Raw genomic sequence first — 26330 nt, 5'->3', positions numbered from 1 at the left:
AAAGAGGCCGCTGTGCCAGGGAGCGAGCGGTTGGTTTTCTATACCCCGCATTCTGTGGGTAAGCGAAATCGCCATGCACCCAGAAGACAACTGACACAATCACAGGCCTACACATTAGGGAAAGAAAAGCTATTTTAAAGTTCCAAACGCAAGAAAGAAGGAACGGCAGAAAGTACGAAAGACGTGGGCCGGAGGTACGTGAGGGAAGGGAGGAGGACCGAAAGAGGACGATAATGAAGATCTGCCATTATGTCAGACACGATGTGTTTCACACCTGGTGTGCGGAGTTCGCAAGACATAACGCGCACGTGCCCGCATAAATCTTCCATCCAGCAGCATTCATAAATGCTTCAGACAGGGGCGTCCTGTCGTGCAAACACTGTCCCATGGAATAATGCACACGCACGTCTCGCCCAGCCTTCTCCCATATGCCAAAGACGGTGTTAACGTATCGAAGTTGCACTGTAGGTCCTATGAGGAGACGAGCAGTGGAAGCTTTCCTATTGACCTCGAGCCCATAGAGTTCTTCGGTACTGGGGCCGCGTTTTCGGATTCCGCATTCATACAAACGTTTAGCTGCCGCGGGAACTCGTGCGCAGCGGCGGGAACGCCGCAGTCACTGATCCCCCGCTGCAGGTACAAGCCGAAATGTTAACAGCGAGCCGCCATTACTGCCAGCTTATGACCCATCCAGCGAAGCGATCGGTCGCCGAGTCCGTCGGCTTGCCGGATGCGGCGACGAAAAGCTTCCGCTTAGCTAGAAGGGCGGCATCCGGAACCTTGCCCCTGGCTAACCCGGGCGCGATCTCCGGCCAATGAAGACATTGCGGTCTAGGCCCTGTACGGGGTGAGTCACCACTTAGATTGATGAGACGCCGGGAGGGGCGCATATGCAGTCAGCGCCCTATGACGGGCATCTAAAGGGCCTCTATTAGCAGACGAGGCCCCCTGGCGACCCGCCGATCAACGGACAATGTGGCACAAAAAAAGACACGGCTACGGTTGGCAGTATTGGCCATTTTCCGAGCACGGCCACAGGACGACAAGCGCTTTGCTGACACAGCGCCAATGCCTGACTGAAACTTTTTCAATAGTTCCAAAAGTTTTCACTTTTAAACAAGGAGAAACTAAATATAAAAAGGCAAGCAACGCCTCGCTGTCGATATTTCATCCATCAAACTAAATGTCATCTGCAGACATTTATAGCAACGGCATTTTTTTTTTTTATTGATGGCGCATGTGCGCAACTGATATGCGTCTAATGCACCCTCAAAAAGATATGGAAGTTATAGCCCGAGCAATACTGGTTCGTCTAGGGTAAAATACGAAGGCTTCTTGAGTACGGTGTTCATGCGGCATTGTGTAAGCTTTTCCGCAGATTTTGATTATTTCGGGCGAATGAGAAAATCCTTCGCGCACAAGGTAGGATATGCTAATCACGACTTTGCATGTATTCACGGACGATATTTGTACATTTTTTGTGTGCTTTGCTCTTGAACAGTAATTGACGAATGAATGACATACCAGACGTTATGCCATAATTCGTGCTTTGAATATTAACGGAGGTTTTTGTTTACCTTGCTTTAAAAAATAACCGGGAGAAAAAGATCTTCGGGAAGATGAGCAAAGGCTCTTGGAGGGAAGGGGAGCGGGGTAGGGGGGAGGCGTCTGCTTCTCCAGTCCCCCCGCCCTTAGGGCCACCACTGATCAAAGCAAAACACAGATCTTGCAGTTATATGAAAGAAGTTGATACTCTTATTTATTATGATTTACGATTAAATTCTGTGCGTCACTAGGCTTCGTATATATAACGTACTAATCACCAGTGCTAAGGTAAAGAAAGCAGCGCAATAAAAGCAACGCTTCCCAGTTTCCGAGCGAACAGTCTAAATGGCGAACGATCATGATATTTGTGCATTGTTCCGCCGGAACTGAAAATATGCAAGTATTCCTTTCTTACAAAACCCTAACTTATTTTATTTTTTCGCAATTCAGATTGTTCTCTATGTGCTTGACGAAGCTCCTTAAGGAAAACTCGAGCGCTGCCTGCGTGCAAACTCTAGCACTGCTGCAAAAACTGAACTTCAACCCAGCTGACCAACTGCTTCTTTAGGCGGCGCCTGTTGGTTCGCATGTCCAAAACTAGAAAACCGGAATATTCAACGTAATTCCCCGATGCACTCAACTTCTGCATGTACTTTCATTCGCCAGTCAGCCGAACGAAGGTGCAAACGAAAATGAACCCGGCAGGCCCGTTTTGCTCAAAGCTGCAAGCAATTCCCAGCCGCCGTTGCCTTCTGCGGGAACTACGTTCCTCGCGCAGCGTGAGTATGATGGAATCCAAGTGAGCCTCAAGCGCAGCGAAGGCAACGGGGTGTGCGATCCCTGCAGGCCGCGAATCATGCTGCGGAGACGACGTGGTCCGCGAAGTCGGGAACGTTAGCTCCGCACCATGGATGGGCAGAGAGAATGACAGCGCGTTTGTATCAGGGCCCTGTTCAGTTCCAGTGCCCGCGTGAAGAAGGCGCCCGACAGCAACGCGATTTCACCTGTAAGCAGTGACCCCGAGCTGTTGACCTTCCGGGACGCCCAAGAGAGAGAGAGAGAGAGAGAGAGAGAGAGAGAGAGAGAGAGAGAGAGAGAGAGAGAGAGAGAGAGAGAGGAAGTGCACACAAAAAAGAAGGCCCAGTTCAAATGGCCCGGCACGCGACTCCTCGAGAGATCATCCCGGCTAAAGAATTCCAGCAGGTGCACGCCGCTTCGGCGAAAGGCTTCGAAACAACTTTCGTAATAAGGCGCCGTAAGCTGGCGCGGTTTTGCGCGTACGGAAGTAAATGAGCAAAATGTACGAGGTTTTCGAACTCAGCAAAGGCACTTTTTTTGTTCTTTGTAGAAAGGTTCAACGGCCACGCGCCATCCACGGACAGTATAGGCTTGGAGACCGCACATTTCAAGGTTTCCTCCCCGGTACGTTTCGTGCCTTGTTTCACAGATGCAAATGCATAGAGACGCTCCCGCTGCGGCCACGAGTGCTTTCAGGGACCTTTCACCAGTGCGGATGGCGCACGTGCCTGAGTCGTCCGTTTCGGGAAAAGAAAGTGCCGCTGTCGTTGCCGAGAATTAAGCGTCTTCAACGCCAAAACCAGCTAGCGAAAATCAAGAGCAATAAAAAATGAACAAGACAACCAGTCGGCCTCTTGCTTCCAGATTTTTGCCTGCGTCTGAGCCAGCTACACGGACAGGTCCTCCGGATATCCGTGATCACACAGACGCATTCATCGTCTCTACTCCAGCAGGTACATCCGAGTCTCCGACACGAATGGATAGCGTGATTGCAAGCGCAAGGTCATGTTGATCACGCGGTTCGAATGACTGCACTCGCACTGCTAAAAAAACATGCAAGTCCTATTAAACAAATGCAAGTGTGTGTGCGTGCGCGTGACGGGGAGGGGGGGGGGGGGGGGAGCGAGAGAGCGAGCAAAGCATGGGCTTTATGAGTCTCCTGTGTTGTCATTGCTATGTGCTCATTAACGTTTTGCTCTATACAGAATGCTGTTTTTAACAAACTGGATAGCAATGCTCTTCTTCATACCTCATTTCTTTCTACCTTAAAATTTGACAGTAAATGAGTACGTGCTAAAGACAACGGCCCCGTTGATGACATTCTCCGCTGAGCTAGGTAATTTTTGTGCCATCTCCACAAAACATGAAGTTGAATACTTCAGCGTTGTTCAGTAGCTCTACCAAGATACACCCACAACCCCTTGGAACTGAACACGTAACCGTCTTTTGTCCAGGATGGGTAAGGGGTTTACAAAACGACCTTGAAAACGACCTTGCACTGATGCAACCAAGTGACGTGGGGTGAAAACCAATATGCGGTGCCCCCGGGTGCAAGATGCTGCTGAAGCCATCCCTATACGTGTATAATGAAGGCATACCAACGCATCTTGAGCTTCTTTATGGCACTATTTAGGACCATTTTGCGCACAAGCTCACGGCTACTCCCACCTTCTCTCTCTCCTTGCCAAAAATAAAAGGACGGAAAACAAAAAGCAGTTTGAACACGCCTATTAAAACATTTACATTTACTGGGCACACACCTTCAAGATGCCAACCGCTGACTGTATTATCCTGTATGCGCAGCGATGTCGCGAAGCTCGGCCACTCTTAGCGTATTTGTTATATACTGCTCTTATCTTTTTAAACTAAGTGATGCCACGGAACGCAACAAAGAGGAGCTGCTATGCACGAAAGCCCCAAGTGAGGAGGCAGAGCGCGAATAAAGGAAAACAAGGCATGGACAAACGTGAAAATATTTCGTCATTCCTAGTGCAGCGACTCTGTTCGGCCCATGATACCTGTATCGCGAATGGTACCCATACGCGTTTTCAGGGGAGGGCAGCGGGGTTAACATATTAAGCCAGATTCAAGCATATATGTATAAACAAATGGCACAGCTAAGCTTAGTGGCTTTGGCGCATCAATCAGCGCGAGGTATTTGGCATTTGCAGCGGAAATGTGCGTAATGATAGAAGGCTCCGGATGTAGGCCGGGAGCGCAGGCGGCAGGCTTTGTTCGCAATCCCTGCTCTTTCCCACTGAAACGAGGTAAAGCAGCCCGGATATTCTTTAGCAGCTGCGGCGCGGCACGGATGCCCAAGCGGATCGGATTATGGGCTCGACCGACGGAAGCCCCCGTGTGAACGACTGTTCCCCCTCCCCTTTTATCTCAAGACAGGTAGTATAAAGCAGTAACTACACATTACCATCAAACCGTGCACCGCCATACCGCTACTAAAGAAAGCTACACAGCCTTATCGGAAAGCTAGTAGTTGAGGAAGCTGTATAGCCTTTCTTGGTAGCCGTGTTACTGCGCTAAGGTGGATGGTAATGAATAATGAGTAATTCCTTATTTCATATCTACTCCACCTTTGGGAATTCCCCCAAAAACATTTGACAAGAAGGCACTTCCAAGAACACTTGACACTTTTTTGTCAAGCGGCCATGGACGCGTTCAAATTATGGATTGCACGTGCAAGTGCCTGCCTGGTCGTCCTTTACGACTGTCAGGTCTTTCTTGCGGTCTTTTGAATCTGCCCGGGGAGGGAGGGAGGGGGGGGGGGGCTACACCTATTTTTGTGTCTCACCCGGCCCTCTTACTCGCTCACCAGTGGTCAAAGTTCCGAGTGCCTCAGATTGTTTTCACTCAGAGCATTTTAGCAAACGTAGGTGTAGACCTCGGCAGTGGCGTAGCCAGAAATGTTTTTCGAGGGGGGCTGACGTTGCTGCTCAGCCTCCTCAGTATCGAGATACCTGTCGCCAACCTGTCACCTCTCAACTGAGCCATAAATTCTGCATGCCGGGATGCAAAGATTGCACGGAAGAATAGTACCATCCGGGACTTTCGTGATCCATCCTGCACATGAATTGTTTCAGACGAAAATCATTCGTTTAATTTAACAATTGCAGAACTGAAAATTCTTCACAGGCAGTTTTTCAGTCATATACAATTAACATTAGCTCGAATACGTAGTGTTCTTGACGGACCCGCGGATGAAATTGTTCTCTGCACTCTCTCCAGTGTGCTTATAATTTTGATTATAATGCAGCATCTGCACTCTGACAAACAAAAGTGTTACGAACAGACGAGGACTCTCAGCAGACCACTTCAACATAAAAACACCGAGATTCAGTGCGAACAAGAGGCCCGAGAGGGAGAAGACAGCGCGACGTCAGAAGATAGAGTTTGGCCTGTGGAGGCTGCGCACGTGGCGTCCCGCTCTCTCCTAGTTTTTTTTTATTATTATTATTTCCCCACGCATTTAATCTCTGCGTGCTTTATCAGCTTATCTAGTAGTATGGCTTGTCTCCTTTGTATGGTCCGATGGATGATTTCAGAAAATTAAATGCACCTTTCGCTTTTTTTATTCCCGCAGAAATCTCTTTTTGAGCGTGAAAAAGACATACTGGAGACAAAGTCCAGATTGATTTCCGGCTCTGGTAGCTGTTTTGGTCTGCGGTGTATGACAGTACAAAAAAAAATCGTGGGGGCTACAGCCCCATAAGCCCTCCCCCTGGCTACGCGCCAGGACCTCGGTTCCATATCTCGAGTTGGTTACGCAACCTCTCATGTGGATATCAATTTTGATTCTATTTTCCAATCTAATGTGAAGCTCTTCCTTTCCAGTCTAATATCTAGTGTCCCTTCTGACCACCTTAAAAAGTTTCCGGTTCACACTGTAATCACCACTGATGCGTTTGTGGCCGTACGGAAGGCAGCGATTGGAATTTTTTGTCTCTCAGCTGGAGCTTTTCGATGCGTGCCCCGGATTACAGCCGATCCTCCTGGATGGTTGGTTGGGGTTGGTCTGTGGGGTTTCACGTCTCAAAGTGACTCGGGCTATGAGAGACGCCGTAGTGGAGGATACCGGAAATTTAGAACACCGGGGGTTCTTTAACGTGCACTGACATCGCACAGCGCACGGGCGTCTTGCTTTTCACCTTCGCCGAAAAGCAGCCGCCGAAGCCGGGATTCGATCCCGCATCCTTGGGAACAGTAGTCGAGCACCGTAGCCACTGCGGCACCCCGGCGGGGCTCATCCCTGGATGGGTGAAAGAGGTACGCATCATCTGGGTTCTAGGTCACTGCGGTATTTTTCAGAATGAAGCGCCAGACTTCTTAAACCAGCTCTTGGTGCACCTGTTCAATGTAACGCCCCTAATCTCACCATTTCCGGAAGTCGTTTTCAGCGCTATCAATACATAGCCGCCTGGTGCAACGATCCCTTGCTATCTACCGTTAACTATCAACATCTCACTCACTCATGGATGATTCGCTCATTAAATCACGGCAGTTATAGGTAATACTGACTCTTATGTGGTGCAGGATCCCCCACATAAATATTTACTTATGTATATGTGGGTTCAGACCCACAAACCTTTGTGAGGCTTGTGATGAGATTGAAACGACTGAGCATTTCCTACTCCCTTGACATAGGTTTTTGCTTCTGAGAAGGATACATTAAGAAATCCCCATAACACAATTGGGATTCACTTTGTCAGTACCGCTTCTTCTCTCCTTACTCACGCAACTACATCACAGCTACGAGTAGATTCCCTTCCCAACTGTATTCAATATTTACAATTTCATCGCTCAGTATTTTTTGTTTTTATTTGATTCTACGATCTCGAATCACGTTTTTTTTTTAAATCTCCATAATTGATTTATTAAGCTAATCCACTATATGCAGTACTTTTGGCTGTCCTCATTGAACCCTGGCCAATTCCCCCTCGTGTGCATGTGCCATGAGCTAAGGAAGAAGTGACTGTTTAACACGTGCGATATCAGGCGGCGGTATTGACTTTGTTGCTTAGGGGCCGGGAAAGCCGACCTCGAGCTTCGCCTTGTGCTTCGAGTCATGTTTGCAATCGCATGCTCTTTATCCGCTTTGTGATTTATTTATTACGCACCCATCACGTGGTGCGTGACATCACACCCTGGCAGCGACCAGCGCCAGTGCCTCGTGTGTTCATACTAGAAAATCACTGGCGCGCTGTCGTATGTTCTGCGCATGCGCTATACATCCGAGCATACCCAGAACACATAAAGGCGAGGCCACGAATGTCATGTGCGCTTCATTGCCTCGGTGCCTCATTGGCTTTCCCAGGTGAGCCTCCTTAAACCTTCAGAGATGCAGCTTGTTCTGCATCAGTAAGCTACTAACATTTCCGCGTTTTACATCAGTAGTGCCATACTAGAAGATTATCATACAAGTTTGCCGTTAAATGGCCGGCATTTTTGACAGCCTCCACGTATGATTCCTTTTATTTTGAAAATACCCAACACCAGCCACCTCGGCATATAAGGCACTTCAGCAGTCCTCGTCTTTTGCAAGAAGTCTTGAATAAGCCTTCGCACAACCGCTCTGAACCATAAAGAAGGACGGAAACAAATGTTTAGCTTCGCCACTGCTCGCATGATATACCGAAGCCGAGTCGTGATCGCTCGGCTGTACGGCAGGTCAGCCGACACCGTCACGCGACGCAGTCACGCAGCGCAAGTCACGCTTCCAGGCTGGCCGCCGTTACGTTTTGTTTCAGCTGCGGTCGGCTCAAGCACGGACCACCGGTGCGCCGGTCTCGCACCTGCAACACGTCCGAGCAAGCTGCTCAACCCTCCCCCCAACACACACCTCAATACAGTGGGAAATTTTCGCGATTGGCGAGCGTTCTCACCGTGTTCCGGAAACATGTCCCCAATGCGGAAGGCCTCTTAGCCGCATTCTCCTTTCCCAGATTGTTTTAACCAGCCTAACTACACAGGCGCAGTAAAAGCGTTTCGAGGACCGGGGCAATTATGGAACTGCTGTGTGCTACTTCTCAGGAACAGCCGGCCGCAAAGGTTTGATGGGATTCGGGCGTACGTAAAGAAAAAAAAAAAAAAAAATCTTAGCGCAAACCAATGGTTTAAGTGGCTGAAAATACAGAGAGATATGCGTGCCCTGTACGACATACGTGCTCTATATGAGGCACTGGGCCGGTAGCCAGCAAGCGATAAATAATTTCGTCCCCGAACACACACATCCTTTTATTGCCGACATTCTTTGTTGGGGACCTTTTGTTGTAAGGAGGCGATGCCTATGCGCGCAGGTAACGTTTGGCAGAATAGTCTGCATTATGTGAGGCGTCATCTTACAAAAACGCAAGACTCAACGTGGGGCCATTTTCATACTTTGGTACAAGATTTCGCGGTGCAATTCTCATTTCTGGCAAGAAAACGTTTGTTTGCTGTCCAGGTCGCCACAAGACGAGCTTCGCGGCTGGTACCTTACTTACTCGCTCTGCTAATTACTCATTCCAACCAGTTACTCCTGTCGTACTATAGCGTGCGATTTTGTAACCTACATCCATATCCGAACTGCGGCCAGTAAGTGCACTTCTAGATAGGAAGCTCTATTTTCCGGGCTGCAACTCTCGAGTTTGCCGGGCGTTGGCTAATGACGTTCAACGCCTCGCAATGGTAAACTAGGACTTTGTCATTGTGGTGGTAGTTTAGCTAGTCCGGGTGCAGTGCTTTCACACTCAAAAAATAATGCCGGGTTCGAATCCGTGTGCATGGGTTCAGTAACCGGGCGTCTTAACCACAGAACCACCGTGACATTCTTTTTTTTTTTTTTTTCGATATATGTGACTCACTACTCTTTCCTCCACCCTTGCATAGGACCGCGTGCAGTGTAGGCACAGATCAAGATGTTCTAAAACGTGTTAAAAAAATGGAAATTACCCCTGCAGCCAAAACATCCTTTCTTAGACTGCATAGGGGGACATTGTCAACTTAAAGTACGGCTGTAAGAGAAAGCAATTTTTGTGCTTTGGGAAGTCCACTGTCTACTTATTATGCAGAAAGGATTAAAACGTTGAGCACGGTTTCTTGGACTGTTGGGGCGCAGCTTTACACTGGGACGTACTCCAAAGCAGTCCTAAAGGTCAACTCCGGTGGTTTTTCCATCATTTTGTGTTTTTGGTTGAATTACATTCCTCGGCACGTCCTGACTCCAACACAAAAAACCGTTTTTCGAAATTCCAATTAGAAGTATTTTTAAAAAGGAAAAACAGAAAATCGAAACCGAAACTGCTTTTACGGCCAGAAACGACGTCCCACTTGACGAAATGGTGACGTCACACTCAGTATTAGAAAAAGACACGTACGCGCGTTGGATGCTGAAAGTAATGTATGGAAATCATGAAGCATTGCATAAAATGTCTGAGGTAGTTCAATATAAGCCTCACAATTTCATAATCATGAGGGAAGTGGACAGTAACGCCGGTATACTGTTTATGACGTCAGAAACTCAGTGTTGCCGGCAGAAATCGTCTCAACTTAAGCCATGAAAACAGCATATTTTAAAGTCGTGTTGCGCGCGAACGGATTATCGTACGGCGCCCAAATTTTGTAGAATGCATCGGACGGAGAGGAGAATCAACAGTAAAATTTTTATTAGAATATTCGAATGTCAATAAACCTCCGGAATTGCCCTTTAAGGAAGATTTTGCGCTCAACCATCACGGTTCAAGGTACCCTTCCAATCGAAAACGGGGATGGTATACCATATTACCGAAGCGATTGTAAGGTACCGTGAAGTTATCAAACTTGTGGATCCAGCACCTGACTGACACCCGCACATTGAAACGTTAAACCTACTCAAAGTATTTTCGTCATGTTAGTTGGTTTGGTTTATAGGGTTTAACGTCCCAAAGCGACTCAGGCTATGAAAGATGCCGTAGTGGAGGGCTCCGAAGATATCGACCACCTGGGGTTCTTTAACGTGCACCGACATCGCACATCACTTTAGCCATGTTACCTTAGATAATTAGGCTGATGGTTCCTGTGTAAATATTGTATATATTGAGCGCAATAAATATAAATAATTAAATAAATAAATAAAACTGAACTACCGCCACTGTAAGCTTTCGGTCGTTCAAACCAAATTTAAGTAGGGTTAAACATCCCCCGTTTTTTTACACTGGCAGTCAAGCTTAATACGTCAGAGATCAATGTCAGAGAGGTCAGAGACCGATGTGTTACTTCCCTCATTCTTAAGGCAAAGCTTGCATGATGCCCTCACAAGGCTAAGAAGCTTCAGTGGTCTTAGATTCGCACACGCTTTTCCTTTCCATCGCTATATATCGTGCGTGCCTAGAGTTTCAAAGGCAGCGTTTGCTTGTGACATGTAACATTCGACTAAAAACGAAAAAAAAAAAAAACAAGCGAGCTTCTTTCTGTTTAATATGCTGTGTAACTGCGTAATTTTGATGGTGAACTTTCACTTCAGCAATAAATATAAAACGCAGCAGCACGTCAAGGTGTTTAATGTGTGTTTTTCTGTTCATTTGCTTGTTATCAGGCTGCGCTTGATGCTCAGGCATTTTTTTTTCTCGCGCGTTTTCCAGAGAGAGGCGACGAGAGCCGACTCTAAGCGCCAAGGACCGTCGGGCAGTGAAGCGAATGTTGAGGTCTAATGAAGCCACTCGAATCGTTATGTTGATTTTGTGTTGTGCCTAACTGGAGCATTTTGAAGTTCTCAACTCAACGCAAGCCGAAATTAGGACTTGTTAGATCATCAGTCGCGCGGCACTAGCGAGTGGGTTAAACACTAGCAGTGCTGCCGCGTGTTAAAGAGTGTGCCAAGGCCAACTGCGTCGTTGGATAAAAAGAAAATAATAAGCCTCCCTGTTCAAAAGCGGCTTCCCATACTACTGTCACTTGGCCGGATGCTCGCTGCTATAGTCTAATGCAGTGGATGAAAGTATACAGCGGGAAATGATCCCGAAATGAAGCTTGATCCCTTCTTTGCCTGGCTGGAGGCCTTACGAACTGAATAGCTTTATTCCTCGTCTCTCTTCGAAGAGCTGTCGAGAAGTAAGTAGCACTTCGCACGTGGAAGCGGGCTTTCATGAAAACGCGACAACACATGACAAGTAATAGAATATTTCCGTCAATAGGCACAAAATGCTGGCGCAACGCTTAACAGTGAATCATAAGGGCTAAGTACTAGCGTAGCTTACACCAGTATACCGGACACTCTGCGCACTCGAGGTGGAACCACCTGGCACTGGCAGCTGCCATGTAGGGGGCGTATGGTATTCCAGCACAGGTCTACGCTAAATGGTCTAAAATTATAACGAAAGTGCCGATTGTTACCTCATTACAAACGCAGTGGTCCACTATTTTCCCTGCCCATCATCAAAACAGCTTCACAAGTGCACCTGTTTGGGCTTGTTGGTTTTTCATGGTGAAGCACTGAGGAATAGAAGCATCTCAACATTAAAAAAAAAATGGCGAAAATTTCAATTAGTCATCCTCATCATACTTGCTTATCCTGCTAACCTTCGTTTCCTTTTCTTGGTAAAGGGAAGGGGGGTCCACAAGCAAGTTGTCACTACAAAGGTTGTCAGAATTATGACAATGGCAGCTAGAAGTCCCCGCGCGTTTCTCAGGCAATGGAAATGGCAATTTAGTTTGTACACTCTAAAAAAAAAAGGTGTGATCTTAGTCTTTTTGGGGGGTAAACTGCTTGTCGCTGAGCTAACACCTTTTTGGGGTAAGGTTACGCTGTGTCTTGGAAGACTAAGTATTTATACCATTGCATGTAGCGTAACATTACGCTTCTGGTAGCATAAACTTGCACCTTCACAAGCAGTGTAACTGTATTCTACCTAGGCATAACGTTGCACCTTTCATAAAGGCCTATGTTTTAGTCTGTCGATGGCATAAGCATACCCTTGCATCAAAGGTGCAAGTTTGCACCTTGACAACGTAAGCTTATCCTGTATGTACAGGTGCAAAGTTACCATTTTAGAGTATAAATTTATATTACGACAAAGAGCGCAAAGTTTTGCACCTTTATGGTGCAAGCTTATACCACCAGGAGAAGGATAACGTTGCCCTCCAAGCAGTTTAAAGTAATGCCATATTACATAGGGTATCTAAGCATCATCTTGTGGTATATATATGCTATCCACACAAGAGTACTATTACCAATCTGCATCGTAAACTTGGTCACTGGAAGCAGGAATAAAGCTAACCAATACATTTCAAGATTTTCTGGAAGGAAAGATTATGTTGAAACATTGCAATATCTTTGTGTCGTCTGGAGTGTGACAGTGAGCAATGTTTCAGGTGAGGTAGGCTGTGTCATGTTGTATTCAAGCCATAAGTTATGTTGCAGAGTGAACAAAAAGAATTTACAGAACAATCAGTTAAGATAACATACCATGGTGTTTATTTTACCTCATTATACACCGAAGTTGCAGCAAGGGACTGGATAATCTTCTCCGCACAGTCAGGGCAAGGATGTACCACGTATTTGACCTGCATAGAAAAGAGAACTTGTAATCAGTTACTCATGAAGAAAGTCTCACAAAACATGCTTATGGAGTAATTAATTCACATATAAAAATAACACTGCACAAAGGGCAAGTAAAAAGGAAGACAGATGGAAATAGTGCACCAGTACAGGCTTCCAAGTGTTTATATAATGAGAATTGTGAAATCACACAATATATAGATCAATGAAAATTCTCCAAATCTGAGCTTTACCTGTGCCACTAACACACACACAGACAACTAGCACATTGCAATCTCAGAAAAAATTGACAATATGCTCAATAAGACACAATATACAATGAGACATATTCTTGTTAGGAGCAGGGTCAAGCCATAGGCATCACTGATGTTGGACTACCCAGAGGGTTATTTAAAGAAATATGAATGAAAACATATTGATAAAATAGAAGCTAGCCTAATAAAGGCAAAAGATGTGATTTAAAAAACCCCTCCCTCTACTCGTTCATATGTGCAGTTCTCCTTTTTTTTGTCATTAGCTTTTTATGTTAAACTTTGTTTTATCACCTTCACTTTCACCTTTGTTGTTTGCTGGTTTCCACTCCAACACCCAAACATTATAGTTTGCTTTCACACCTGACCATACCAGTGGTCTTGTTTCTAGTCACTATGGTCTCACCCTCCTAGAAAACACTGTCTCTGGTCCTTCATGACATTATCTTATGTTGCCTATAGTGTTAATGTTTTCCTGAGACTACACTGTCTTTAGTCATCTGATCATCCATCACAAGTGACAACTGCAAATCTCTTCTTCTTCTTTTTTTTTTTGGGGGGGGGGGGGAGGAGGGATGGGGGGAGGTTCTTTTGTTCTTGCATTCGTTGTCATTTCTCATGAATATAACGAATGAAGCTTGTTCCTGCAGAGCTTGCTCCTGCAGGGGTATGTCTAAGGCCATTCTATTGTTTCTGCCTTTAGTGCAGTTTACATTCCTGGAAAAAGGCATGAATATACCACAGAGGCTATGCCTTATAAAATGCGGGATACCACTTCTGAAAGATGGAACATTTCATGCTAAAAGAGCAATGATAGCAAGGCACATCCAAAGCACCTTCTGCACATGTGCATTACTGCAGTGATGTCACAGATGCAGAATTATGTAAAGCATGACAATAAAATGCAACTTTTACATAAGTTCATTGCTAGTTTCACACCACACATCAGCTTATGCCGATGCCAAAAACTTCTCGAGACTGCCGTTTCACTTCAAAACTACATTATCTTGCTCAGGAGGTAAAAAACAATACACTTCAATACCCCTATAATTCCTTGAACAAACCACAAAGCTTGAGATTCTATGTATTGCTGTTTCATGTAATGCTCGCAGCACATGCAGCAGGAATAAAACTTCTCATAAACTGCAATTTGCCAGAACTGTCAACTGCTTATCTCTTTAGATGCCTAACTAATGAAATTGTAAATGCTGACCAATATTATACAAGAATGATTATTAAAAAGTGTTTACAACAAATTTCTCGAAGATTATGTTCTTTACCTTTACAGATTGCAAATCATAAACTATGAAGAGACACCCGTGCAGTCTCTGCCGGTGGGTTGTGCAGCAATGTGGACTTTGGGTACCTGGTACAGCTTCAGGATTAGACTTAATTATCTATTCTTTTTGTTTATAAGAGGCAATATGAAAACTGCAAAATTGAAGGCTATTAATGAGTGAGCCTAGGCCTAAAACCCTCCTAATCATCTATGTGGTCTAACATAATGAGCATCAAAAATATTCCGTTAAAAGCTTTGTATGTTGGTTTTTCCACATTACATAACTAAAAAAGGGTGTTGCTGACATTTCCTATTCAGATAATATAGACATATTTTGTGTTTTTGATGATGCAGAAGAAGCTAACATGATTCTGGCAACAATACCAAGTGCAGCAACATTTTTTACATGCAATGTGGGAAAGCAAGACAATAGTTTTCAAATACGCCTTTCCTTGTTCAGTATTTTGAACTACATTGCTCTTTCAGAAAATTTAAGAACTGGGCTCACCTATAATATTGGGGACCCTCATTTCTGGTATATAATACTGTCCCCTAAAATTAAAATGCAAAAGTTAAGTCAATTTTGGTTGATTAGCCATTCAACCATTATCCTCTACCACAGACATGTCCACTGTGCTGCACAATCCAGTTCTAATTGTACTGCAAATTTCATTTCATTCATTCTCCCTTTATAGGCCCATAGACATGACATAAGGGGTGGGGGCATATATATATATATATTTGTTAAATGGTAGTGGTGGAACACAAGGAAAATACGCTGAGTACAAATGGCACAAAACAATATAAAGAACACAAAAGAAACAATAAAGCTGAAAGTGCTAAAATACCGTCCATTACATATCACCTGCAGTACTTCATTTTTAGTTTCATTCTATTGTGGACATACCTAGCAACATAAGAGCATGTGAGTTGTTGAAAATTACACCCATCAGAGAACATAACCTTACTGCTGAGAACCAAGTGCAAACAATTTAAATATTAGGTTTTGAAGAAAAAAAGAAAAGAGGCATACATTAACAGCTCACTCAATAAAAAGAAGTCAACATGTTCAGATCGATTACATACTGAAAAAATTCCTCCCTTGCTAACTTGCTCAATAGCACTGAATGGTTCCAAAATCAATGTAATGCCAGGGCTATTGCTCCTCAGCATCGAAAAATATGCTCTTTGATAGACATAAAGCAACAATGAACAGACCACAATGCCACAGCTATGTCGAAAAATACATACCACACAAATCTTGCCGTAAGTAGTCGTCCAGCGCTGAAGAAAGCAGGTTGATCTTTAGAAGCAGGAGTAACAGCACTTCTACACCGTATTCCTCCTACTGGCAGGTACGCTGCAGCAAAGGTATCATTCATAACATTAGCATGATACTTGTAACTAGTACATACATAACTATAGTACAAAAAATAATGGCACCACACATGCCACAACAATGACTCAAATATTTTGACAATGAGCTTAAAAGCTACAACTCCTGTTCCTAGATATATCTGTAACAATATCTGCCACCTCTTTACAGTCGAAATAACTGCTTAAATAAACTAGAATAGCAGATTTATGACAAACTGCTAGCACAATGACAATACACATTAACTTCAATGAGGGAATGTCTCAGTACCAGTGAATTGTAGTAATGAGTATAACACAATGTCTGACAACAGAAACTACAGAAGGAAAAGAATGTGTTGTTATTGGTCAGGCATAGCCTCCTTTCTATGGGTCAGGAGGCTGAAAAGTTCAGAATGGAAATAGCTGAGTAGAAACTATAGCAAATCCCCAAATGAAAAATATTAGTGATATAAAAATTTTCCTTAGCTCGCTAACGAAAATTAGCACATTTAATCAAAATAGCTGTTTGGGCCAGTTGGTTCATACTTACACCCTAAAAGACCAGCGAAAAAAAAGAAAACAGGTACAAAGGAACACAAAACGTATTTCAGTGCCCGTCCTGTCATTTTTTGTTCCTTTGTCCCCGTAATTATTATTTTTTTTTGCGCTGGTCTTTTTATGTACCGATTACAAAAAGAAAGTCAGTCTTAAAGCAGAGAAGGGGTGACACATGGTTTGCTTCAATGCTGAAGACATCTGATCACCAGCTAACCCAGATTTTTCACTTGTTAAGTGATTTGATCAAGTCCAATATTTATTATCAGTTTTTAACATAAGTGATCAGCAAGTTAAATAACACCATTTACTCGCACACGCCCTCAAACACAATGAAACTCAATTGATAAGTCACTGTCTGGGCGTGCACCATATTGCCCGGCATGAGCGAAAATGGCAACACGCAAGGAGACACACACATGGCACGCGACATAAATATTCTCCGACGAGAATCCCAAGCAGTATACATTGAGGCAGATGTCAGTGATCAGCAATATGTGCCACAAAAGTGCGCGTGTCAATTTAAACGCCCCTTTCTGGACGGAAACAATGCTTTGGACTTACCAGCACGGATAGCAGAGACCAGTTTCAAATTCTTTGAAGAAACGACAGTCTACGTTCTTGCGCAGACGAGACGAAGGACTTGAGCCTGCAGCGAAAAAAAAAAAAAAGCGTGAGAAATGTCTTTCCTGCACATTGCGTCACTGCGACAGTATACATGTACACGAATCGGCTCGGTCCCACCTCTGGTCTCGACGCCATGAGCTCAAAACTGCGGGGTTAAATCGGCGTTCTGAAAGCGTGACTTTAGGATATCAAGCGCGCTGCCTTCGAACGTACAAGTTGCTGGCAAAAGAACCGTAAACTTAACCCATCACCCTGCATGCTCTCCCGCATTTATGGCAACGTTCCCGTAAAGCAGCAACAACAGACGATCAAAATCGATTGTAGGCAGCGAGCAAAAATAATGCGGCATGCAAACACGTCAATGCGTATCACCGGGACTGCATTAGCGCTCGTCGACGCATACTTTCGACCGCGGGATATGCTTGTGAGCGTCGTAGACGACTAAAAATGCACCATTAACATCCCGCAAAAAGGTCGTGACCATCTAAAAATTTTGGGATGCGCCGCTCCTCCAGTCTGAACTGAGGGAGTGGTATGCTCAGGTTGGGATCCAAGACGTCGTGCTCAGAGGCCGTTTCACAGACAAACAAGCAGCGTCGCGGACGTAAGCAATAACAAAACATGTTCAGGCCAAGTTAAATAGCAGAGAAAAACACGTAAAACGAAATGTAAAACGTCACTTACATGCGCGGCTGAAATTTGGCGCCAAGGATCCGTTGGAACGCCACCACCGCGACGACCAGCCATCCGCCGTTTCATTCCGAAGTTCACACTTTCACGAAGTCGTTTCATAGTGAGGCATCGATGAGCGCACTCGATGAAATAATCGCTGAGAGCAACCGAACTTTTCTAAAAACACAGATGAGTACCAACGACAAAGAGCACGAACGCTGACTCGTGCGGCAATCGCCGTCGTCGTCTTCTCGGACTAGCAGAGTCGCAGGGAACGCAGGCAGGCTCAAGCAACTACGAACACGTGACGCTGCGTTGAGAATAAAAGCAACAAAACTAAAAAGCAACTGCTTCGCTTCTCGTCTCACCACCACTCCCCCCTCACCTCCCCTTTCTCCCTGTTTTGCAGCGTACACACTTGTCTGTCCGCCCTTGTTCTGAGTTCGGCCTTGCTCTCTCCACGGTCAAGCTCGCGTAGGAGTCAAAAGACGGGACGGGTGTCGCGGGGGGTGGTGGGGGTGAAGGGGGCAGGCACCGCTTTTTGTAAGAAGATAAGATGCTCCCAACTTTCGACGATTCCCCACCTCCTCCGGGGAAAAACGAGGGGTCCTTTTGTGGTAGCTCTTGAAAGGACATCGGACGGGAAGTAGGAACACAGCCGCACCCAGCTTGAAACCGGTTACCATCATAAAAAGAAAAAGAAGAAACAAGCGGCAAACTTTTTTTTGCTTGAGCTGCAGGGACGAAATGGTGTAAAGTCATGCGAGAGAGACTAACGTCTTCCGTGCGGGTGATTGCGCAGGGTATATTTAAGCCATGCGGTTTCAGATAGCATAAATCCCGAAGTTACCCTCCTTTTACACTCTTTTTTTTTAGAGTGTATACGCTACGGAACTCCCCAATGACGCAAACGCCATAGCAGTTTCGTGACGTCACGCCCGGACAATTGTCTGCATCCAGCCCCCGCCGTGAGCGCAATAAACTCAAGGTTGCAGGTGGCAGCAGAAAGAGAAAGGGCAACCGTCTACGAGCGCATTATTCCTGGCCTGCACAGAATGTCGTTACGCGTTGCATGGACGAGGCCTCCATTGTCCGATCGTATAAAGACTCATTACGAACAAGCCCACACAAATTAGGTATCAGTGAAACGAGCATGATGTACCATGCGCACATTTGTGGTTCTTCCTTGCTAGCTCTAGCAGGGTCAGGGCTTCCACTGGTGTCTTCCTCACTGTCATCGTTAAGCCCGACACATTGTGCTCCCCGCGTTTTGTTTTCACAGTACAAACAATGGCGAGTACTCGCGCTTGCTGGGCTTGCAGCGCCTTTCATCCGCTCACCTCGAGCGCACATTTACCTTGAATAAATTCGGTTATCTTTCTCGGTAAGTAATTTGATGCATCTAAGCAGGTGCCTGGTTGCCAACCGTAATGAAACGTTCAAACTCATATTGTAGCCCACTGTATTCGCTGTGCTGCCATTATCGAACCATATTCAAATGGCGTTGTCGTTCTTGTGCTTTCGCTGTTGCATTTTAACGTCCTATCAATCTAGGTTTAGCACCAGAAAGAGAGGAATATTTACTAGAAGAAAAGGAAACACCGACAACGCAGCGTGAAGTGAAATAATCCGCAGCGAAAATATGCAACACGCTTCTTTCTTATAGAAAATAAACAAACAAAAAAATTACCGACGATTACGTTACTTCCTAACGCGAAATTTGAGCGCAGCAAATAAGCTGTTTCACCTTTTCGATAGATTGAGGCAAAGAAATCGAGCAACACATGTATGCGCTATCACAGAATTTTTTCGTCTCGCTCATGGCTCAGAAAGAACTGGCAGATAATTTCGCAGTGGCGAACGGCAGCGGCAATTTAGGCTCGGGCGGTGCACATATACAGATCCGCCGCCACCGATCTGGCTCTCTGATTGCCACAGCACAGGGGTTGCATTGGAGGAGGAGCGAAGAAAGGAATTAAGTTCGAGCCGGCGCTTTGACAACCGGAGACTCGCAGGAAGAGGGGGGAGGGGGGCGGCGTGTACACCCAGCGGCAAACGATGGGGGCAGAAGCGCGCGCAGCAAGCGGACAACGCGATAAAGGGAGGAGGGAAGAGATAGCAGCGACTGACTGATGCTGCTGACACCGATAGTGAGTCAACCCCAGCTGCGGAGTTGGTTTCAGGGACAACGCCGCCGATGCCGACGCAAACAATATGATACCCTCGCTTCCGCAGCGCCAAGAACCAGGTCTAGCCTTGGGAAGGTGGTCACGCATTCGTCGACGTGCCGGGGCCTACGTGAAATAACCGGCGCGTCGGCAACTGAAGAGCACCCTATCCGCCACACAGGAACAGGGGGGGGGGGGGGGGGGGGGGACCCTCCCCTCCTCTTTCTGCATGGCGGCGGCGGCGGTGTTCTATGCAGTCACGTTATCTTGACTCTCTAGCGGCGTCAGCGGCATCCAGCGGTATCAGTCGGTCGCTGCTAGCGCTGGGGGGATGAAAGGGGGGCGGAGCTGGTTACGAGGCCGACGACGACGCCAACGCGAAACCCAGGAACGGACGCCAAAGAGCTGCGCTCTAAAAAGTGATAAATTACAGCGGTAAACTTCCACGGCGCAAACGCGCACCCTCCGTGGAATGGAAAAAGGCGCCGACTGAAATAAACGGTGCGCGGTGTGATCGCTCGAAGTTCAGACATAGCGCGCGCGCCCATATAGAACAGTATGCTGCCTATACGGTCGCGCGTATATGTGCCACGGTAGGCGTGTCAATATCTGGAAGAGCTGCGCCTGCTCCATTCTGCTATGTCAGTAACTACAGATTGCAAGTCCAGTATGTGCAACGCCTCTCTACGCGATGCAAGCAAACGTAGTTGCTTGTACGAAAGCTAATATAGCTCATAGTTGCCTGCGCATGTAGTTCGAAAAATGTAAGTACTCGTATACACCTTAGGTCGGAAGTGTTAAGACAACAGGATTTACATCTCAGCCGCATGTTCGAGCAGATACGGCCTTCTTGAAGCTGGCAACGACAGGGGAGTAACGGCAAGAGCTTCTTTCCTCTCCGGAGATTTGGACGTCAGGCAAGCGTACCAGGCACTGTTTTGCTACCTAGAGCGAATGGCTTGAGTGACAAATAGTGAGTGCACTTCTCACCCCTCCTGTCTTTCCCCTTTTCAGTCCTCTCATCTCTCTTCCCCAGTGCAGAGTAACCAACTCTGCCTTCTCTGCCTCGAACATCGTTTCTTTTCCTCTTATCTATCTCCCTCTTGTCTGTGGTTCAGGGACTTTAGGCGCCTGCGCATTTCACGAGTAGTGCTGGCAAAGCTACAGGTATAGCTGGCTGACCCTGGCCCCGTGTCCGTCGATGACGTGCGCCACCTGAATCGATGTTGGGGAAATGTGATGTTCGAAGCTCCTCCGGGAAAACCTAGCTAAAAAAAAAAAATCAACATTCAAGTTTTTCCACTTTCAGGTGTCCGTGACAGCAGATCACTGGTAACGTTCCCACATTTCTTTCATTACTGGCAGCGAGATACAAAATAAAAATTGTGACGAGTATTAGGTTCTACAGTGTTCAGATGTACCAACTGAAAACATCCGAGCTCGTTTGTAGAGATGCGCGAATATCAAGTTTTCGATTATGATTGCGAAATTTTCATTTTCGCTTCTTCACCCAGTTGACGAATGCACCAGACATTCTGACCTAACGGCAGTGTTCAGAGCAGTAACGTGGTTGGTTGAAATGCAATCTTGGTTTGTGAGAAGAAACGGATAATATACTCATTTAATCACATACCCTTGTAGTCTCAAAATCCTCCGATAAAAAGCAGAAAAAACGTATTTCTGGAACACCTAAGTTACGCTCATATTATTCAGGAAGAAAAAAAAAAGGATACAATTTCATACCTCACAATGCAAAAAAAGTTTCGCGTAAAAAATGTTAAGAGTGGGTTGCCGACAAGATGGTGCAACGTTGCTGGGAGCCTCCATGCTTTAGTGTCACTGTCAGTGAAATCAGAAAAAATCTTCCCTCCGAGCTTGTTAATTCCTGTGTGTACATTCCCTAATATTCGATTAGTCTCGAACGTCGGCGTGATTTCCAGCGTCCGCATTCTCTAGAAACTTGTCCTCTCCATCCTCGTTATTTCTGCTTTTGCGTAGCAATTCCCACATGATAAATATTTGGCCCTGAATAGATTCGACATCGCCAGACAGCCAAAGATGTATTAGATCGAGAGAAATCTGATTGCCAGCCCCGTGTGCAATATCCTTTCTGGAGCCGACAAAATAGATTTAATAGTACTACTCTGCCGCCGCTTGTCAGTCTGGTTTCTGCACCAACAACGCAAAAGCTGCGAAGACAACGGGGAGGGAGACGCTTCTCGATGTAGGGCGCCGATAAGGAAGGCCGCTCGAGAAGGAACCGGTGCGTGAGCCCGAGGACGCCAGCAAGCCGTTATTGAGCGGTGTCTCGGCTCGGGCACTGGTAAAATGTAAATGCAGAACTATGCTAGCCTTCGTTCTCTCGCATTTTCTCCCCTTATGTCCTCCCCAACCAGCTCGCATTCGCAGAGTTTTATGCGGCAACCGCCGGCGAGGTAGAATTCTGGGCGTGCCTTTATTTTGTGTGTGTGTTCTGTTGCCTAACGTCTATTGACGCAGTAAAGGTTTAAGTTTCAGCGATCGCCACATTGCAGCGGTTATACACGAGCTCTGTAGCGGCTGGCCTAAGGTTAACCCTCACGGCTGTGATTTAAGGGAGCGCCGGGAACGTGTTCGTCGAAAGCGAGCTGCTCAGGTCCATGGGAAAGCGGACACTCGTGGGCGTCTGAAAAATGTCAGGCATGTGCTGGAATACACGCGCCTATGATGCTATGTTGCTCCCATGCCCTATGGTCCGACTTCCCTCGGCGAAGCCTGATATTGCAATTATTTACCGCTGCACAAAAGAAAACGTTCTCTCTTTTTTTTTTTTTTAGTTTTGTGAGTCTGCTTTCGTGACAAGCGAGTGACAGTAATCGTGCTCAGCGCGCCCGGTAAACAGAGAAGAGATCGTAAAAAAAAAAAAAAAAAAGTAAAATAAAATTGTGAAGTGGCCAGTCGTAAATAAAACTGTTCTAAGCATAGCGTTGTTGGTCCAATAAAAATAACTCGTTACACAAGTGCCACAAGTAAAGAATAGAGCACCGTTTTAGGATGGGACAAAATTCTTTGCAGAGTGCAATTCTGAAAGGTACTCGCAGCGCAGTTTCATTATGAAAGGTTTGGTTTGGTTTATGGGTTTGGTTTAGGTCCCAGAGTGACTCGGGCAATGATAGACGGCGTATAGTAGAGGGCTTCGGAAATTTCGTCTAACTGGAGTTCCCATGAAACAGTCATGTGGAAAAGAAAGCGAGCATATCCTACACGTCATGGCTTAATCTGTATATTTCGGAGAAAGCAGATTATTCAGTAAAAGGCTGCAAAAGAATAAAATACTCGGCTTCCGAATTCGCGAAACAAATATAAAAATAAAATATAAAACTTGATCCACTGTGCCCCCTTGTTGATTGTTAACATGCACTCACACGAATATCAAATTAGCGTATTTTTAAAGCCTTTAGAAACTGGCTAGTATAACCCTTACAAGAACGCCATAATATTCTATGTGCTGCTCTTGCAGCACGAGTCTACAATTTTCCGCTGGGCACTGCTGGAAATTACAATATTTGCGAAAAGTAACAAGGCTACAGGATTTGCTTCTCAGCTGTACAGAGGAGCCTTAAATCGTCATAAGGCAAGAAGAGTTCTCGTCTCCAGTTTGTTGATCGTAGGAAAGCCGTAAGGGCTCCACTATACGAGTGAAGCGAACCACGCAGCTTCGTTTCTTTTGTCAAAGACGGTACAGGTGCATAAACTTGTTAAAAAATGCGTTACCACAATGACTGTTGACAGTTGCTTGAAATTTGTTTTCTGATAATTTACTGGGGCCCTTGCGTTAAGTTGCAGCAAAATTTCGATGAGAACAACTAGGCTCGCTCGTAATCATACACCCAAAAACGTTTATGACAGAAAATTAACCATTTAAAGGAGAACTGAAAGAAAAATGCATTCGTGTTCACATCCGTACTTTCTCAGGTAAACAACGAACACATGCACCTCACATGGGCCTCGCATCCGCCGCGATTTCAACCTACTGTCAGGTTCACGTCATCGCCGCGGTTGCCCACACTGGCCCTCAGGAGCGCGAACTGTCCGTTGGGGAAATAAACCCTAATCAGTGTCAATAATTATGTTGCCGGCGCTTCTGCGCAGAATGGTAAATAAACCCTAATCAGTGTCAATATTTATATTGCCGGCGCTTCTGCGCAGAATGGTAGAGACAAAAGATTGGTGAAATAATGTGCTGATTGCTTGGCCTGTTATGAGATGGATGCAGCCGCACCGACAGAGAAAGTGAAAGCGTTCGCTACGCCCGGAAACGTAACTAACAGCATGGCATTGTGGCTGGGCCACGTCCCAAGTATTTATCGTATCTAAACATTTGTTAGCCATTATTGGTTTCGTTTGGTTTCGTTTATGAGGTTTAACGACCCAAAGCGACTCAGGCTATCAGGGACGCCGTAGTGGAGGGTTCCGGAAATTTCCGCCACCTGAAGTTCTTCAACGTGCATTGATATCGCAGAGTGGACGGACGCCTTGCTTTTTGCCTCCGTCGAAAGGCAGTCAAAAAGCAGCCGCTGCGGCCTGGATTTTATATCGCATCTTTGGATTCAGCAGTCGAGCGCCCTAGCCACTGAGCCATCCCGACGGGTGTCAAAGCGTTGTTACAAGTGGAGCCACTCAAGTGAAATAGCAATAAAGTATATGTTGTTTGCAATCTATGCAATTCAGATGGAAAGGCGAGGCTAACCATCACGGAAGTTATGCTGTCGGTTCGGGAAATTGACCTTATTGCATAAGTCGGAGTTAGCTACTGGAATTGTATTGGTATTCATCTGACACTATAACGCATCAAGTCCTGGTAATATCACTTTCCTTCAATTATTTCATTATGCAAACTCATCGTATAACTCCGTCGTCTTGCCCTGGTCACTGCGTGAGTATAGAGGTTAGGCTTCTTGGCCGGATTAACCTACCTGGCTGCACTCGCGGTCATCAGCACACCTCCTGTAGGAATGATCACTCTGCTAGAACGGGCGCTTATTCTGCGAAACTGGATTCCCTTGCTTACAAGGTCGTTGTTCTTCTCATGCAGTTACTGGGAGCGTGCACGGAGTAACGATAGAGCGACTTTGTTTGCCCTCGGGGCTTTTTCTCTTAACCCAACAATGTGCGGCATATATGCCCAAGCGTGTCAATCAGTTCATGCATGGGCTACGCGCTTATTAGGTACAGTGTATGTGACATATGCTGCGGACGAACGTCTGTGGGGCATGCTGTGGGGAATTTTGCAAGCAATCACGAACATGCGAGGAATCCAGCCACTGGAATGTAGTAAACCTGCGCGATTTCTTTTCGCTTGCAACGTACATACACAGCCGCTCGCCAATAAACCGAGCCAGGGAATCACTACCAAAGTACTGAAATTGTTCGCGTATTCATCTTCGGTATTCGAAATGGCAAACATTCAAGGGGGCACTTTGAACCACTAAACTGCGATGAGGCGAAAGCCTCTACGCGCCACTGATCCGAAGCCCTTCCCTGCGGCACCTCTTTCTTTCTCTCTTGTGTGTGTGTGCGCGTGTGTGCGTGCGCGTGTGTGCGTGCGCGTGTATGTGTGTGTATGTGTGTGTGTGCGTGTGCGCGCGTAAGCGCGTTCACATCCGCGTCCATGCAATGCCATTTTCAAAATTTAACACATGGTACAATTAAACTTTTGGGTGTTTTTAACCGTTGACTGATTGTTATTTTGAACCCTGCGAGAGATTAATTGGTGCGGCCTGTGCAAGTGGATTGTACAGCAAGGCGGATATTATGCACGTGATAGAGCATAGTAATATCAATTAACAAAATTTAACTAATGAATTTTTATTTCAATTTCAGGGGCCAATATATTATTAAGGAAATGAAGGCCGTTAATAGAAAAGCTCAGTCCAGTTTTTAAATTTCCTTTATCGGCAATGCGGTTCGAAATATTTAACATCAAACGTAAGCAATTTTTAGCTCGTAAAGCTGGCTTTCCGCAATGCACATTTTCAAAATGATGTTGCTTTGTCTATTTTATACCGTAGACGCAGTGAGCGTTATCTCCGCGCCAATACCACGCCCAGCAACGCCGTTTTAAAAAACGTGCGTTGCGGGAAGCCAGCTTTAAGAATTAGAAATTTCGAACTGCATTGCCGCAGTGGCGTCGCGAGGGGGGAGCGGGGGGTGCGGTCCGCACCGGGTGCAGGGCTTAGGGGGGTTGCAGCTGGGCAGTGTGAGAAAGTAAGGGGGGGGGGGGGGGGTGAGAAATGAATACGCAGTGTATTATGCGGTTCTTACATTTGTTTTTCTCTGAAAAAGGCAAAAGAAGTTAAAATTAGAAATTAGAAAACGTTAAAAAATGAACCTGGAGAAGTCCACCGCCTTTTTTGGAAATATGTGCTGTTTATGTGCTATTTTGCTGAATTATCAGTCGTGGGACACGATCGCTGCGTCCTAGTGTTAAAACGAAAAGAAAAATGACACTTTGCTGGCACTGCGTTGCTGGGTGCAGAGCGAACTTGACTGCAAAGCAAACCATGAAGAAAGAG

At 45.9% G+C, this 26330-nt stretch overlaps 1 protein-coding gene and 1 long non-coding RNA gene across 2 annotated transcripts in view; both read right to left on the bottom strand.

Annotated features, from left to right (window-relative positions):
* The window catches only part of LOC146205907 (uncharacterized), a 177020-nt gene that overhangs the window by 18302 nt on the left and 132388 nt on the right, over positions 1-26330 (bottom strand). The gene's annotated exons all lie outside the window — the stretch shown is intronic.
* LOC146205909 (uncharacterized) lies at positions 15092-18100 on the bottom strand. The gene is made up of 3 exons (XR_014704288.1): positions 17621-18100; positions 16874-16958; positions 15092-15758 (listed from the first exon to the last, which is right to left on the bottom strand). It is a non-coding gene; the product is annotated as an uncharacterized LOC146205909 (long non-coding RNA).

Source organism: Amblyomma maculatum, chromosome 1 (genome assembly GCF_055883805.1).
Source record: "Amblyomma maculatum isolate TAMU_Amacu chromosome 1, ASM5588380v1, whole genome shotgun sequence".
NCBI classification, from domain to species: Eukaryota; Metazoa; Arthropoda; class Arachnida; order Ixodida; family Ixodidae; genus Amblyomma; species Amblyomma maculatum.
The sequence above is the reverse complement of the archived record's forward strand: the minus strand, read 5'-3'. Positions and strand labels throughout refer to the sequence as shown.